The 14,440-nt window shown below is 45.8% G+C and overlaps 1 protein-coding gene across 5 annotated transcripts in view; it reads right to left on the reverse strand.

The window, feature by feature from the left end:
• RBFOX2 (RNA binding protein, fox-1 homolog 2) overlaps positions 1–14,440 on the reverse strand; it is a 255,627-nt gene that overhangs the window by 46,020 nt on the left and 195,167 nt on the right. The gene's annotated exons all lie outside the window — the stretch shown is intronic.

Raw genomic sequence — 14,440 nt, forward strand, 5'->3', positions numbered from 1 at the left:
TCTGCAGTTAAATAGCTTATACATAACAACATGAACTGGCCTGGGGATCAAGCAGACCCCCAGGGTTAAAAGAACGTTGTCTAGGTGGCAGTACCTAACTTTCAGATGTTTGACAGTGAGTAAAATGGGCATTTCCTACACAACCTTAAATCAACTGGGCTCACACATCTGGGTCAGGGGGATCTGGTCATGTAGTTAAAGACTATCATAATGCATGCGTGTAAAGGGGAAGGATTCAGACAGAGATGTTAAACTCACTTGGGGCTCCAAACTGGATCCCACCCAGGGTAGGGAGGAGCAACTGCAGTGGTGGTCACTGCAGCAGCTTACAATGGTGGATGTGCACAAGCAGCATCACACCAAGCAGTCACAGTCCTTGCTTGCCTGCCTGCTGCTGAAGACCATGTCCAACAGAGGCCCCAGAGCCCCCGATTCTGTGGCAGACTCCACCCCCAACTTCCAGTAGCCTGCTGAGCCAGATGGACTGCACATCCATTCCAGATCCAACCTGCGATCCACGTGTTTTGAAATCCTAAGCTGGGGTATCAAACTAACCGTAAACCTGCAATGTCCGAATTTGGCCTCCCTGATTTTACAACCTAAACAACGTCCTTTGAAGATATCATTTGTAAATATCATTTCCCCAAGTTTTCTAAAGAAGGAAAAAAGGTAAAATCAGAGAGCATTTGGTGCAATTGTAACAGGTCTCAATGGTGTACCATCAGCAGAGTTGAAACCTCGACCCTTCAGCACTACAGCATAGACTGCTGTCACGTGAGCTGTTAGGTGGCAGCAGAAGAAAAGCTATTACCCCAAAGGGAGAGTAGTCTGCTACATCAAGTGTTGAAAGTCCCCCAGCCTGATCTGCCTTTCTCTTTCCCATCTGGGGGCTGTGAGGAATATCAGCTCAGCAGGGTGCCCAGAGAAGTCAATGGGACTGGCTGGGTCTAGGTTAGGAGTTAGCTGAAGGAAGCCTACCCATCTCTCTTGCACATTCCTCTTTGGGAGTTGGAGGAGACTCCTGTGGTGCTTGAGGGAAGCGCGATTATGGATTACTCAAGCCAGGTGCTTTACTGGTATTTAGTATGCGAGTGTATGGGGCGGGGGGGGGGTTAGGAAAAAGCCCATCTCACTTCCTGCCCCACAAAGGTCCCCTAAAGATTACTGACCACTTATTCCAACAGGTCTGAAAAACCCAGCCTGGTTCTCTTGCTCTACCCTCCATCCTGAAGCTGCTCTGGCAGCTCCTAGTATTATGGCTTTCACCACTGCTGTGATGATAGCGAAAGCCCAGCCCTAAGATGTATTTAGTTATTTTGGCAACCTGCTGACATTTTACTGAAAAATAAAAACCAGAGCTGAGAGAGTGATGAATTTTTTAAATTGATGTCAGTGAAAGTGGGATTTAATGTAAAAGGGGAAAAAAAGCACTTCTCTAGCCTGAAAGTGTTTCCTCTCCTCATCCCTACCGCCCACCAAATATCAACACCACGCTGCAAACAAACAGACATGTCAAAAGTTAACAAAATGTCACCAGAGTTTTAATAATGGAAAATGCTCCCTGCCCAAAATTTAGGGATTGTTACTAACTTCCTCCATTTTTTTTAAAATTAGGAATGCACATACGTCTGTTTTAGCAGTTACAGACAGCCTAGCCAAATACAAGGGACTGGGACTGAACCTCAAATCTTTGGGCACAAAGGTACAAGCTGTTGCTACTACTTTCATGCTACCAGACCTCATTCATTAGCTCAAATGGCAGTCATAAACTTCTATATGTGCTCCACCGATTACACAGGAGACAGAGCCACACTGTTCACGTGGATTTGCTAACATAAAATATGTTTCCTTTGAAAGGCCGTGACAAAGTGAATGAGACTGGCTACATCAGAATCCCAACGTTTATTCCCAGCTCTAGCTGATGTGACTGTACAGGCTCTCAGTGGTCTTTTTTGTAAAATGAGTGAAAGTTACTGTCCCTGAAATAGTAGCATGTGGCCCTGGTAAATAATAAATGGCTGCAAAGGGCACAGAAATATGAACAGCAGCTAGCTGAGGCTGGAACAGAGTCTTCTGGTTTGTAGCCTGTGCACTTTCCCATAAGCGGTGGTGCATGCTGTGGGCTAGAGTCTGTTTCTCATTTCATCTCCCTACCCCGATGATGTGAAGACAGGAACTTTAGACTAAACTTTAAACTAAACTTTAGACAGGAACTTTAGACAGGATACAAGGATACCTTTTGGAAACAGGATGATGGAAATGAAAAGGATTAACAAACTGTAGCCCTAAAAGCATTTAGCACCTGTAGAGACAATAAATTATCTTCAGCTAACTCTCTTAGGGCAAACATCCTGTTTAGCAATATTTGGAACTCTTTTAATAGATCAGACCTAAATAAGGAAGCCACCCAACACAGTGGCACAGGTTTCCAGTACGGAATACATGCCACAGCGGTCCTAGAAGTCAAAGAGGCAGGAAACCTTCTACAAAAACCACTATTCCCACCTAACTGAAGTGGTCTGAAATCTGCCAGTAAATAAAGCCGTCTCGCTGCCAGATAGACAGGAAGGTATAAAGGTTCCCTTAGAACCAGCACAAGTAGAGTAACAGCTTGATTAGCTTGGCATGAGCTGGCAGAATCTACTGGGTAACTGGGTTTTTCTACATCTTTTATATTAGGGACTTCATTAAACACCTACACAAGAGGATCTCAGCTTAGATAATATTCCACCCCCCTCTTGGTGTACAGATCTTCCCAGCAACTTAAGTAAAAGCCTCTAAATGTTGCTGCCAGGTAAATGGCAGTCACCACTGCCTTCCCCAGGAATATTACCACCGAATCCCTTTGCATTCAACAGCAAGCACACCACTTTTGTGCAACAAGAAAAGCAGCACGATGGTGAACAGAGGTACTGCCACCACCATTTTAGGTGGTAAGTGTCTAGTCATTAGGGCAGCCATTGGAAGGAAGTAGGCTGTCCATGCAACATTGAATATACATTTTCTACTCAAAGGCATGTAGTGTATCAAAAGAATGTCAGTGCCTCCTATAACTGTAGCCAATAGCATCCATAAAAAGGGAGGGAAACAACCTTTTGAAACCCTATTTCTTATCGTGAAAAATACAAGGAAATGAAAAGCAGTTTCTACCAGTCCTTCTGCCAGTCACAACTTTTATTATGTCTTCTGAACACCAATGTCTGAGAATGTGGGAACAGAGGCATATTCAGAAATTCAAGACAAAATTTTCCCTCCATTATAGATGCTCAGTACACCCAGAAAGGCTGTCTGCAGAATAGTAGTTTTGACATAAACATCCATTTTAGCTGCTGTAAGAGGAGGGGGAGCATTTGCTCAGGACAGTGCATCAGCTGTTACACTACAGCCTGCCTGCATGATCCTGTAGTGATATATTAGCTAAATTGCCCTAAATTTGAACCCTAACACTGGAGCAGTTCCCCTTTACTTGCATTGCTACAGAATCAGCCAATGTACCAAATGTAGCTGCATCTTAACACCTTGTATTCCTCTCCTTTGATACTTATCCAGTTGTTATGTCCATCTATATCCTTAGTCAACATGCTGTCCTCTGGAGAGAAGACTTCTGGCTGTTCTACTCTCGATATTGGGGTGAACTGAGATTATGAATCTCAGATGTTCAAAGTGACCCAGAAGATTCTCTAGATGCCCAATTCTTAAGGTTACAGAACTGTTAAATATGGAGTGTGGGTCTCAACATATTAAGTAGTTTGATTTGTACTGAGAGGTGGCCTACCATAAACAGATGGCTGGGACAGTGTCCCAAGACAAGCTGATATGGACTAGAAGTCAACAGGAACAAAATGTACCACTGCTGCCTATGTGACTTGGCAAATCAAGGGTGGTACCGCACTGTCACCTTGAATATATGATAACAAACAGGTATAACTCATCACCATGCTGGGTGGTCCACAAAGAAAAGACCCTTTCTCAAAAGTGAAAGAGTTACTACCACCCTACCTCCTTTCTCCAAGATATGCATGAGTAGGTTTTTATATTCAAGGAGAGCACCTGCTTCCAGAAAATCTGAAGTAGGCAGATCCAATATCCATGAGTTGCAACTTCAGGGAGAAGCGCTTTAAACTCCAACCAAGTAAGAGTTAGGTTCTGGAGGAGTCTGGTGACAGGGATCACTAGATTTAGGAATATGCTACCTAAAGGGTACCACTAAGAATGCATTAAATGCTATGTGGTGAAACACAAATCCTCACATATATGATGAATACCTGCTAAAACCCAAAAGTAAATCAAGGGAAATGTTACAAAAGCAGGAACAAAATTAATCAAAAAGTGAAACTTCTCAGCCTAGACCGGGGTGGACAAAATACAGCCTGGGGGCCAGATCCGATCCATCAACTAATTAAATCCAGCCCACAGGAGATGCCCGCCAATTGACTGGATCTGGCCCATGGCTGTCCCCACAGTGCTCCTCATGGGGTCAAGCCCCACTGGAGGCAGCCAGGCCACACTCCTGCCCAGACCCACCAGCTCCAGGCCAGGCCAGCATGCACAGCTTCGGGGGGGGGGCGGGGCCTGATTCCAGTAGGGATGCAGCCACCAGGTGCTGATCAGCTCTCCTTGCATCCAGCAGCAGCTCCTCCTCCTGGTACTGTTGTACCACTTGAGGCGGGGGGGAGGGGAAGCTTTAGCTGGGTGGCTCCTGCCCCAGGGTGCAGGGTTCGGGCTGAAGCTCCTGGGTATCTTCCACCCACTCTGCCCATCTGGTGCAGGCAGCTGAGTGGGAGAAAGGCAACTGAGAGCTTCATCCAGGCAGCTCCTGACCCAGAGCTGGAGCTCCAGCTCCAGCTGCTTTCCATCCACTCAGCCCACTTAGTGCAATGAGCAGCCACTTGCAGGTGGAAGGCAGCTCAGAGCTGGAGTCGGAGCCTCACACTCTGGGGCACGAGCCACTCGGCTGAAACTTCCTCCTCCACTGGAGTGGTGCAAAAGGAGCAGGGGCACAGCCTAGAGTAGGAGGAGCCACCACCACTGGAGGTGAAGGAAGCTGATCAGTACCCAGATGGCTGCAGCTGCACTAGGAGCAGCCCCACTGGTAAGATGTGTGCAAAGCAGGGGCTGACCCAGTAAGTGCAGATGACAGTGTCGCATGGGCTGCCCTGAGCAGGAGAAGTCAAGACTCAGCCCCATGCAGAGCACTGTGAGGGTAACTGTGGACAGCACCACCCGGGCAAGCCCTGGTGCATGCACCCACTGACCCCTCCCTGCCTCCCCTCCCCTCTGGCTGGTTCTGGGATCTAGGGTCCAGGCAGCCCCCTCCCCCCACAGCGTGCACACACCTCCCTCCATACACACACTCCCACCTCCCCCATAGGGCAGGGGCATGCAGGAATGAGTATAAGAGTATTGCTTGGGCATGTAGGGATAAAATGTCAGGAAGGCCAGAGCACAATTGGAGTTCCAGCTAGCAACAGATGTGAAGGGGAATACAAAGGGTTTCTACAAGTAGGTCAGTAACAAGAGGAAGATATGGGAGAGTGAGGGTCCCTTACTGATTGCAGGAGGCAACCTAGTGACAAAGGATGGAGAAAAGGCTGAAATACTCAATGCCTTTTATACCTCAGTCTTCACAGGTAAGGTCAGCTCCCAGACTACTGTACCTGGCAGCACAGTATGGGGAGGAGATGAGCAGCCAACAGTGGTGAAAGAACAGGTTAAGGACTATTTAGAAAAGCTGGACATACACAAAAGTCCATGGGGCTGAACAGGATGCATCCAAGGGTGTTGAGGGAATTGGCTGATGTGACTGCAGAGCCACTGGCAATCATCTTTGAAAACTCATGGCAATCAGGAGAGGTCCCGGATGGTTGGAAAAGGGCAAACATAACGCTCATATTCAAAAAAAGGGAAGGAGGAGGATCCAGGGAACAACAGGCCAGTCAGCCTCACCTCAGTCCCAGGAAAAATCATAGATCAGATACTCAAGGAATCAATTTCTAAGCACTTAGAAGAGAAAACGATGATCAGGAACAATCAGCATGGATTCACCAAGGGCAAGTCATGCCTAACCAACACGAGTGCTTTCTGTAATGAGATAATTAGCCCAGTTGATGAGGGGAAAACAGTGGATGCGATGTATAGACTTTAGCAAGGCTTTTGATACCATCTCCCACAGCATTCTTGCAAGCAAGCTGAGGAAGCATGGGTTAGATGAATGGCCTGTAAGGTGGACAGAAATCTGGATGGATCATCGGGCTTAATGGGTGATCACTGGCTCAAGGTCTAGTTGGCAGCTGGTATCAAGTGGAGTGCTGCAGGGTTTGGTTCTGAGGTTGGTTTTGTTCAGTGCCTTTACTAATGACCTGGAAGATGGCATACAGTGCACCCTCAGCAAGTCTGCAGATGACACCAAGCTGGGGGCAGTAGTAGGTATGCTGGAGGGTAGGGCAAGGATTCAGAGTGACCTAGACAAATTGGAGGATTCGACCAAAAGAAATTTCATGAAATTCAGCAAGAACAAGTGCAAAGTCCTGCACTTAGGATGAAACAATCCCATGCATGGGTACAGGCTGGGGGCTGACTGGATGGGCAGCAGCTCTGCAGAAAAGGACCTGGGGGTTACAGTGGACAAGAAGTTGAATATGAGCCAACAGTGTGCCCTTGTTGCAAAAAAGGCTAATGGCATACTGGGCTGCATTGGTAGAAGCATTGCCAGCAGGTCAAGGGAAGTGATTATTCCCCTCTGTTCAGCACTCATGAGGCCACATCTGGAATACTGTTTTCAGTTTTGGGCCCTCCAATACAGAAAGGATGTGGACAAATTGGAGAAGAGTCCAACGGAGGGTAACAAAAATGGTGATGGGGCTGAGGCACATGACTGATGAGGAGAGGCTGAGGGAACTGGGCTGCTTTGGTCTAAAGAGAAGCCTGAGAGGGGATTCAATAGCAGCCTTCAACTACCTGAAGGGTGGTTCCAAAGAGTATGGAGCCAGGCTGTTGTCAGTGGTAACAGATGACAGAATAAGAAGCAATAGTCTCAAGTTGCAGCAAGGGAGGTTTAGGTTAGATATTGGGAAGAATTTTCTTATTAGGAGGATAGTAAAACACTGGTTAACCAGAGAGGTTGTGGACTCTCTCCATGCTTGGAGGTTTTTAAGATCTGGTAAGACAAAGCCTTGCTGGGATGATATAGCTGGGGATGGTTTTGCTTTGAGCAGGGGGTTGGACTAGATGACCTCCTGAGGTCCCTTCCAACCCTCATTTTCTCTGATTCTTTGAAAACTTAATACAATAGAATGAGCAGAATAAACTCTGGAGGAACTGAGAAGCAGCAGCAAAATCTATTGGACAAGACCTGTAGGGAGCTACAGTGAAACATGAGACATGTTTGTAACCACTGCCATAGTATAAAACTGTAGAGTGTCATGAGAAGGTTTAGGACAATGCAGAAGTTTCTGTTCTTTCCATGACCCATTCAAAAAGGGAACAAATGGTAAGATTCCCAAATTCTCAGGTTACAAAAAACAAGCACAACCATCCCATCTGAACCCTTTCATAGGAAAGCTATGGAATTTCTCCTACAAGCTGGATTAAACTTTATACTTTGAAGGGCTATCTAATCTTTTTTAAACATTGGGTTATAGAGTGCATCCACCATCTCTCTACTAGGCTGCTCCAATGTTTAAATTACTCACATTTTTAATAAATTTAACCTTGAAATAAAAGAAAAATTCCTAAATTAAGTTTTCAGCCACCAGATCTTGTTATGACTGCTTTCAAGACTGAGAAGTCTCCTGCTATTAGATATCTTTTCCATGTGTAAGCACCTATACACAGTGCTCTAGTCACCTCTCCACCGTCTCTCTGATAAGCTGAATAAGTTCAGCTCCTTAAGCCTCTCCTCACAGAGATGTCTTTCCAGCTTCTGGACCATTTCTTGGCTCTCTGGTCTCTCCTATGTATTTCCAGCTCCTTTTTGACACACAGACACCAGAACTAGACACGGCATTTTGGAGCCCTCTTGTCAAAGATCACATCTCTTCTTAAACATGATAGTTTCTTTTGCCTACATCCTATGATCATACATTAGCCCTTTTTGCTACATTGCACTGAGGGATCATTTTGAGGAGACAATCTATACTGATCGGTAAATTATTTTCTGAACCACTGCTTTACAAAGTTAGAATCTCCTACCTGAGGAGGTGACCTGGATTCTTTGCTTCCAGATATACCATATTTACTTCAATATAAGATGACCCTCCCTCCCCCCGCAAATAGTTTCTACATATGGAAAATGTCTAAATTTGTTATAATTTTTCCAGTATTGAATCTAATTATAGGAGGTCTGTCTTCGATGCGACCCTTTCCCATTGCTACAACAGGGAGAATAAGTCTGGGGATGGGGGAAGAGGGTATCAGATGGACCCTTGCTCTCTGCCACAACTTCTTCCCTCTCCCACCATCAGACCCTGCTCTCCCTGGGCACATGGAAAAGAGGGGCAAATTTTGAAAACACTGACTTTGAAATAAATATGCCTGTAGTAATTTGCTTATAAATAGGCAATTTACTGGGGGTACCCATAGACATAGCTCATCCAGAACCGATGCATTTTACCTTTTTTTGAAATGGCTGCAAGTTATAGCACAGGTACTCCATAAACATGCTTTTAAGCAGCATTTTTGTACTTACTTGTACATAATATAAGCTAGCCAACTGCCTGTCCTCCCCCCAGGCATCGGGCCACTTCAAGCCCGGCCAGGCTGGGCCTGCTGCTCCCCACCCACCGCCGTGATGGGCCTGCTCCTCCTCCCTGCCCTGCATCGGGCCAGAGCCCACTCCTCCCCTCCCCTCCCTCCACCACCACTGCCGCAGCACACCTGCTCCTCCCCACACCCACTTTGGCCCTGCAGGCGGCGATGACGGAAGGGGGGAGGGGCGAGCTGAGACTAGCGCTGGTGGCCTTGCCCCCTCTGCCCCCTGCACTGCCACTGCCACCACCTCCAAGGAGAAGGGGGGGCTCCCCCCCTGCTCCATCACTGTCACCTGCAGGGAACAGGGCAGGGGGGACAAGGCCAGCCACCCCCGTTCCGTCCGCTCCATTGCTGCTGCTCCATTCGCGTGTCCCCACCATCATGGCGGCGCTCTGCCACCTCCTGTCCGAATGCTTATTCTCACTCTGATTGGCTGTTTCAGTCAGTCAACCAGAGGACAAATAAAGTGTTATGAACAGACAGATTAAGGCTTTTACAATATTAGAATGATGCATGATATTAGTCCAAAGATAAAAGGCTCACTCATGATTTACCATACGGTTTGTTGGGCTGGGCCCCAGCAGATTCAACAGGATTTCAAGCCATAGTGACCCCATAGTTCAGCACTGCTCAGCATGTGCATGTATTCCTGAAACTCCCCCAAAGGAGCCATGTGCTAATTAGCCCACCACTCATGACTGGAACCAAGTGTTCTTGTCACAAGTCCTGATGAGGCACAGAGCAACCTGGTCCAGCTCTACCTCCTGGCACTCGGGGGGGCTGAGAGCAATGGGCAGTACCATATATCTTACTCAAAATGGCTGCACTAATCTAACCTTTGGTAGGTTTCCATAAGTATGTTTGCTCAGTGTGGGCCATGTGTTTTATAGCCATGCTCAGTGGTGGCTGCATTTAATCAACTTCATAGTTGGCTTCCATCACTGAGCACATGCTGCTTTTGGCAGTAGTTTAATGATAGGTAATGTATTTTATGAGGTTTCTTTGTATGCAAATGTAAGACTAAGAGCTTTTTTCCCCCTTACTGATTGGGAGGAAAAAAAAGTCTTATATTTGAATAGATATAGTATTAGCTAGCACATTCTATTGGTATGTAACCAAATAACCAGGTGATTGAGATCTTTCTCCAACAACAACCTGTCTTCCTATCCACTGATCTTTGTCCACAGCCTTAACCAGACAACATTTTGCTTTATGATATAAATGGTTGATGGAAGTACAACAGAGATGATGGGCCAAGTACTGATCTCTTGAAAAGCCCAATAAAAATGGCCCTTATCATTGTTGTGTCCCCATTTACAACCACTTTTTAAACTCGTCTGATGTGTATCCTCCAGGTTACACTTACGCACAGGATTTGTTTGTTTGTTTTCCATCAAAATCTCATAGGTCAAATACCTTGAAGAAACCTAAATATGCTGTATCAAAAACGTCTTGCCAAAAAGGATAATAGGCTTGTTTAATGAGATCTACCTTCCATAAAACCAGGCTAATTCAGGCCAATCCTCCAGGTCACCCCTTTTTTCCCCTCTGTAAATATTGGCACTATATCGGAGGTCCTCAGATCTTTTCAGATTTCACCAGTTTACCAAGGCTTGTTAAAATTAACATTAATAGTTCAGAGAACTTCTCAGCTAATTCCTCTGAGATTCTTAAGCATTGGTTATCCAGGCTTGTTGATTTGAAAAATATTTAATTTAGCAGATGCTGCCTCACATCTTCCTTTGTTACAGATGGTAAACTTTCTATTCCATCCAAAACAACATATTGAATGAATATATCCTCTTGCTTCCTTCCAAATACAGAACAGAAATATCTATTGAACATGTTCTGTCTCTTTGGCATCACTATTAATAATTATATTAATTGCATCTAGCAACAGACTTATAACCTGACCTATAGGAGCTTTTGGTTGTTTCTAATACAGTTAACAAATTAATTCTGGTTTTGAACCCTACTGACTACTGATATTTCATCAATCCCTCAAGCTTCCCTTATCAGTCATCTACATTTTAACTGGGAATCTATATTCATTGCAAATTATTTCTACTTTTCCATTTTTATATACTTAGGCTTTTCTATTTTATTAATTTTTTTTTGTCCAATGTAGCTTTTCTAGTTATGTAACAGCTTTTTGACCAATTAGTAGGAAGTTCTTGAACAATAATACTTCTCAGTTTAAATGTATGTTGCTAGTCAGATATGCCAAATATGCCAAAAATTGCTTTAAGTTTGGAGAAAAGTGACCCTTGTAAAACTTCAATATTACTGACCGAGGCCATATTCTCTTTAACACAAAGCAAAAGTAATGAAGCCAGGACAGCTGAAACTTAGGGGGCTACTATTTTTCAAGTCAGCTATTAAGCATTTTTTGTCCATTACAATGAAGTCTACACTTGTCAGTCATAGTATTTTTCTGTGCAAAAAATATCATCTGTTTTTAAAACCACTGAAGAGTTTCTTGTTATAAGTTCCCAAGATATGCCCCAGTATTCCTCCACACACGTTAGGGACAGTTATACAAGGAAGAATTTTAATTTGTCCTATACTTTAGTGAGGTTTGGTGGTCTGTGCACCAAGACCACCAGATCTTTAGTTCAAATGTTTAACCCCTAAGGGTTGAATCCAACAGGAAACTAGATTAGACATCCGTAAGAACTACTTCATAGTCAGGACAGCTAGGATCTGGAACCAGCTTCCAAGGGAAGTGGTGCTGGCTCCTACCCTAGGGGTCTTTAAGAGGAGGCTTGATGCCTACCTGGCTGGGATCATTTGAGCCCAGATTTTTTTTTTCTCCTGCCCTGGCAAGGGGTCAGACTTGAAGATCTAGAAGGTCCCTTCCGCCCCTACTTCTTTGATTCTATTATATTCCTTTCACTTTCATGAATGACAGCAGACTGGGGGGTGGGGTGCGTGCATGCGTCCCACAAGACATAACATCACTGGGATCACTTCCACCTCTATTCCCAACTGCATAAAAACATTAACTAATGCTCCATGCCCCAGGATAGAGCTGATCTCTAGGCTGCTATTCAATCCTGAAGGGATTTCTTCACTCCTTCCCCATCATCACTTTCATTTCTTCCCCCCACTGCACTGCTGTCTACCCAATTTCTCCCTTTGCACTGTACTTCTGGAAAACCACTCCGGGCCAGAGCTTTGAGTCTCTTAGAGATGACGTTGAAGAGATCAGACCTGACACACAAATGGAAGAGGAAGGAAAAGGGAGCTTGCAGCCACCCACAGCTAAAGACTCAGACAACCATGAGTCCCTGTAGGGGAGACAGGATTGGTTTCAATGCAAGTCACCCAAGGGAAAGCCTCCTATTTCCTGCAAAGGGAGTAAGGGGGAGAGGGGCACTTTGAGCTCCACATTAGTGCTCCAGGCTATGAATGTGTTGTTGAGAGAAGCAGCAGTCAGGAGAAAAGGGGAGATAAACAGAGGAGTCACCAATAGGTTTGTTCCCGTGGCAAAACTGCAGAGCTTCTTAGTGCTGAAAAAAAAATGCCATGTGTGTTTGCATGCATGTTCAAAAGGTAAATGCAGTTCTGGCACACCGTGTCTGGCACTGACCACAGCATAAAAAGTCATGCCGCTCACAGACTGAAATAATACTGAGTGCTCTGGCATGGAAGTTGAGTATTCACAATTTTCCCCTTAAGTCTATGCCACTGACCTGGACCTAGATCAAGGGTGGCCACCCTATGGCATATGCAGCCTCTGTGTGGGGCACATGGCAGACTGAGGAGGGGACAGGCAGCCCAAAGGCAAATAGGTCTGGGAGCACAAAAAACAGCATCAGATCAGGACAGGGAGCAGAAAGCAGAGGGGCAGACTGAGTAGGGGATTAGACTCAGAGGTTAATGCTGGGGGCTATTTTGTGCCCATGGTGGGGGCTAACTTGTGCTACCCGTGCCAAAAAGGCTGACCCACACTGATCTAGATAATGATGCTATTACTCTAAGTCAAGTCACTGACTTAATAAATCACTAGAGACTGAAAACTAGTATGTAGAACTTCTGTTTGACCTCTGTGTAGCAACATGGGGCAAAACTTGTGCCTTATAACAAAGGATAGGAAACCCTCACAGCAAGTGCCAGCAATTAAAATGTGCTTCCTAGGAGTAACCTCATGAATCAGCAGTTAGTTTATTCAAGATATTTCAGTTTCCCTATTATCAAAATACAAACAAAAGTGAGTACTACAACACAACAGTAAAGAGCAAGATATTAGGAAATGAGCAGAAGAGGCAACTTGGGGAGCAGCAGTTCTTGAACTCCTTGACCTAACTAGGAGCAAAGTGTGTTACCCTAGAAGTAGGCCCAGGCCAGATGCCCAGCCGTATAGTGTGCAGCAACCTATCTATAAGATTCAATACTCAGAGCATGAACCCCAGGCTCTAACACCATCTACTTGCACTCCAGGGTATGAAAAAACAAAGCTTTAACCTGGGCTCCCTTATGGCACTGAGCACTTCAGGCTCCTACCAGTCAGCAGAGTTGGAGACGACCGAAAGCAGTACCCCGCTTCCCCCTTATTTACACCAGCTTACTCAAAGGATAGAAATTTTAACAAAAACTTACAATGCTGCAATTGCTAATGAAGTATGAGCCAGAACAAGCTATGGTTTCATCGGATGTTTATCTCATCCACCACATGCTGTCCAAGCTGTACAATGACTGAAACCGTTCTCCAGAATCAGCAGTGGGCAATTCAGCAGTTAAAGACTAAAATATACCCCAAAGAAAGTGCAAGTGAGGTGAATGTGCAACTTTACTCTGGCATCTCCTAACGAGATAACACTCCACTTGATACCAGCTGCACAAGCTTTGTGTAGCACCAAAGCTTGTTTTCAGATGAAACTCCCAAGGTTTCGTTAAAATAAAACACAGAGATTTTCATAACAGATGACTATTTGCAGATTCTTTAAAGCTTATGACGGCAAAAGTTGTATACTCAAAAAGCCAAAGTTTCCCATAGATTCTGCAGAATTTATCTGAAGCATAAATACTACAAGGTCTTGTATGTCTGCAGGTCTGCTGTACAGATGTGCACCAATACAGATTTTTTCGGCCAATACCAATAACCGATTTTTAAGGAGGCATATCAGCCAATACTGATCCAATTTCCGATATGCAGCCCAGCAGCTTGAAGAGCAGTGTCTGGCTGGTAAGTCTGTTGTCATGGAAAGGGAGGTGGAGGCAGAAAGAGGCCCCTATGGTGAGGGAGGGAGAAGGGCAAGGGCTGGGGCAGGCGCTGCCCAGATGGGGCCAGACAAGGCATGGGACAGAGCTGCAGCTTATACACTGGGGCACAGCTCCCGCTGTTGCACACACCCGTGGGGGGGCATGGGGAGGATGCCTGCCCCCCAAATCTGCGCTGGAAGAGGTTGCTGCCACTGTGGGCTGGGACTGGTACCAGGCCCTTTGTGGCTGGGCCGTGCTGTGCGTGGAGTGGGCAGCGGCAGCACTGGGAGGAGGATTATGGGGGGACAGGGGGCAGTAGCCACCCCAAAATTCACTGTAGCCCCCACAATTCCCCTCCCAATGCCGCTGCCATCACCCACCTCAAGCACAGCCCAGCCCAGCCTAGCCTCCACTGGGAAGAGCCTGGCACCAGCCCCAGCCCACAGCAGCAGCCACCCCACCCCAAGCAGATCTGGGGGCACATGCC

This window comes from Crocodylus porosus, unplaced genomic scaffold (genome assembly GCF_001723895.1).
Source record: "Crocodylus porosus isolate Cpor-Errol unplaced genomic scaffold, CroPor_comp1, whole genome shotgun sequence".
NCBI lineage: Eukaryota > Metazoa > Chordata > Crocodylia > Crocodylidae > Crocodylus > Crocodylus porosus.